The sequence below is a fragment of the Apium graveolens genome, chromosome 8 (genome assembly GCF_009905375.1).
Source record: "Apium graveolens cultivar Ventura chromosome 8, ASM990537v1, whole genome shotgun sequence".
NCBI lineage: Eukaryota > Viridiplantae > Streptophyta > Magnoliopsida > Apiales > Apiaceae > Apium > Apium graveolens.
The window spans coordinates 236,633,505-236,637,426 of NC_133654.1; the positions used below are offsets into that span (position 1 = coordinate 236,633,505).

A 3,922-nucleotide genomic window follows, 5' to 3' on the forward strand; every position below is an offset into this window, starting at 1 on the left:
ATAAGCAAGAAATCTCAAACAAAATGGAGTGGTGGAAAGAAAGAATGGGTCTCTTATTGAAGCTACAAGAACAATGCTGGAAGAATCAAAGTTACCAATATATTTTTTGGGTAGAGGCTGTAAATACTGCATACTATACTCAGAATATTTCTTTGGTTAATCAAGAAAAATGCATGACACCCTACCAATTGTTCAAGAATAGGAAACCAACACTAAACTTTCTTCATGTCTTTGGGTGTAAATGCTGTATCTTAAGGAATCAAACTGATCAGCATGGGAAGGTTGATGCCAAAGCAGATGAAGGCATTTTTGTTGGATATGCAGTTGGAAAAGCATATAGAGTCTCAGAACCAACATTGTTATGGAATCTATACATGTTGTGTTTGATGATAAAAAGATTGACGGACTGCAAGATGAAGATTTCCATGAAAGCCTAAAATTTGACAATGTTGAGATGATTGGTGAAGATAGTGATGATGAAAGTGATCAAGAATAAATATCTAAGGACACTACACCATAAATGGCCTACAGCAACACCAAGAAAATGTTACAACATGCCCAAAAAAGTGTTATCACAGCCAGAAAAAGCCCTAAGGTAACATAAAAATTAAGTTACTTTTTTTCGAGTTACCTTTGGACCCTAAGGTAACATCCCTTTTGCCCTGCTACAACGTTGAATTTTATGTTACAATAGGCTTCAAAGGTAACATCAAAGTATGTCTATAGTATCATACTATGTATGTTACCTTTGTACTTAGAATTTGTAAAAAAAAATGGACCCTACATGTGGGCCCCACCTGTGGGCCCCACACGTGGGCCACAAAATCATTGTAACATTTTTTTCCTACTGTAACAGTTTTATAATGATTGGTATTATATTATACCAATTTGTTTGTAACATTGAAGTACCTAATATAACAAATTTATAAACTTTTTTTGACAAAATTTGTTTGTAAATTAAACATGCCACAAACCTGTTTTTTATACAAGTCAACAAAATAACCAAAAATAATACTACCTTGTACCTCTAACTAGGTATAAATAACAAGACAAGCTAATTAGCTAATACAAATGCACCCTTATCACTACAATTAAAAGCATTGACTTTTAACTAATCATCAAAATCTCAATAACTGGCTTTGAACCGCTAACATCATGTTACGTCTCATCTGCTTCTCTAATTTTGACTCCAAGTTACCTCTGCCTTCCTGTGAGTCAATGATGTAAAGTTCAGTTTACATCTATCCAGCAAATCCAAATATATATGAACATATACAAACAATCAAGACACACAAACTCATCAATATCACAAACAAATTTCAATAATAAGTAAAAACAAAAACAAGTGGGCACTAAACAAATATCAAGAAAATCATGAAAAAGGGGTGTAAAAATAAATGCAGCACAAATCTAACATTTCAGATACAAGGATTCCACACAAATAAAATAGGAAAAAACATTAATATTTTGAGAATCTTTATACAGTGTAGTGTACCCAGAATTTACAAAAATACACTGAATTGAAGAATAATTACATGACATTTAATCAAGTATCAAATCAATCAAAAAAATGACCACAAGAACATAAATGAATTTAAGAATCAGGATAAACTCCAAAGATCATTAATTAAAACGAAAGGATACTAAATTATTATAAAGTTAAAAAAAAGTTATACACAAAGAATTATGAGTGTGAACTAACACAGTAGATAGTTCATGTTAGTTAGAAAGCATACATAATTTGATGGTTAGAGTTGACGAGTCTGAGAAGTATGATTTCCTAGTTAGCTCAGAAGTATGATTCTAGACATCCTTAAGCTGCTTATCATACTTGAAAAACATCTGTTTGGTTTTGTACTTCACATTTCCCCACATGATATACTGTGAGGCCGACTGAAATATTACATCTTTTAATTGGACATGATTCAAGAGATTTAAGTTTTCATTTGTTTGCCGGATGGAGGACTTGTGCAAGCAGGAGATAAAGTGTTGTATAGACTAAGTAACAGACTAATGCATAGACTACATGGAATATAACCTAAAGAAACATTATTAGAGGATATACAGGCAAAGCAAACAGTAATTACAGTAAAATAGGGAAATTATATTGCATTCTTTCTGTTTCCTAAGCCTGTGTTGCTACATTAACAAGCTAATGTAAATTTCCAGCATCTGCTGCTAGTGTAAAAACTGAAAGAGAAATTTTAGAAGTTTATATCCTTGAAAGACCAAAAAGCTTACCATTGCAAGGTTATATGGTAAAGCGGATGCAATACTTAGGCAAAATGTATTGTCTAATAGGTACCAGAAGCATGAATATTAAAGGGAACAAAACCCCAGCAAGAGGAATACGGGTAATTCCAAAAGTGATTAATAAGTAAGCAGCCTGGAAAATTGTGAAAAAGGCAATTTTCTTGTAAGGTACAGTTTTCACAAAGTTATGTGGTTATTCTCCAATATTTTGTAAAACGTAAACGGACGCATTTGGTCAGTTGCAGAAAATCATTTAAAAGTGTACGACATTTAAAATTATGAAGGAAGAATCCCTGCAAGACCACAAAATATGACCTGTAACATTAAAACTAGTCACTCAAATATATTGTTGATAATATAAAACAAATGAACTGTGAGAGAAGATTAGAAAAATTCATCCTTACCATAAATCTTAACAAACTATATATATCTTTTCCTTCTTACCAAACTCATTTCTCTATTTCTCTCTTCAAACTCATCAACAATCATTACAGTTTTCGCAACATTAACACAAATTCCAAAAAAAAAAATCAAAGTAATATAAACAAAAATGCTAAAAGAATCATTTACCTTTTCCACCCAAGTTTACTAGTTAGCTCAATGAAATTTAAGTCTCGCGGTAAATCTGAAAACGCATCAAGAAGATCTGCACACTCATCACAAAAATTAGTATTAGAGTTACAACAACTATATAAACAATCACAAATATAAGGAATAATATATTAAACAGACCATCTTGAGTAATAAGCGCTGAGATTAATAAACCAATCCCACTCTCCGGCATCTTTCAATAACACAGTTGCAGCATGAAGTGTATTAGCTACCAAATTGAACAAAAAGTGGAGCAATTTTTCACAATATTGAACAAATCCAAGCGCTCTTCAGGGGAGGATTCAGCATCAAGATGAACAACATACTGATTATAAGGATGGTACAGAGATGAGATAAACTAGGCACGAAGAAATTAGAGAGAGAGAGGGAGGGAGGTAGTATATACATATACACACAAAATTAGAGAGAGAGAGAGAGACACTACCTTAGAGTAGAACCGCAAACTGATTTGGCCTCAATTCCAATTAAAAACCCTAGCTCCAATTAAGCCAAGAAAGCGCCTGAGAGAGATGTTTAGAGTGTGAGAGAGCATAAGAAAGAGATGTTTTGCGATTGAAGTTTTGACTGTGTGAAATTTAACCCGGGTTGGTCCAAAATAATGTCACCTCTCCAAAAAATTGGAAAGCCCGCCCGATGGAGAGCCCAACAAAAATCAAAAAAATTGCTGCTAATTTCACCTTTTTTTTAATAAACTTTTAAGTATAAGTAGTACTCAAATTTTTTATTGATAAAAAAATATCAGTTACTAATTAGTACAGTTTACAAGATTAACAGAAAAAAAAATATTTTATCAATCTAAGCTAATATTAATATTATTGCTTAATTATATTATGAAAATTGATTATTTTTCAAGTCAAATAATTATGTATATTTAATTATTTATAAAATGTTACCTTTTTATCCATTAACACCATATTGTAACATAAGTTTCCACATGTTACCATATGCAACACTTTGAAGCTATAGTAACATATTACAAAGGCTATGGTAACATCCAAAATACTACGTTACGGTAGGCTAAGATAAGCATACCTAAGGTAACATAATTTTGTAACAC

General features: G+C 32.0%; 1 long non-coding RNA gene across 1 annotated transcript; it reads right to left on the bottom strand.

Moving 5' to 3' along the window:
* Positions 1-1,020: 1,020 nt before the first annotated feature.
* Positions 1,021-3,409, bottom strand: LOC141677149 (uncharacterized). The gene is made up of 4 exons (XR_012557353.1): positions 3,290-3,409; positions 2,986-3,169; positions 2,824-2,899; positions 1,021-1,208 (listed from the first exon to the last, which is right to left on the bottom strand). It is a non-coding gene; the product is annotated as an uncharacterized LOC141677149 (long non-coding RNA).
* Between the last annotated feature and the right edge of the window lie 513 nt (positions 3,410-3,922).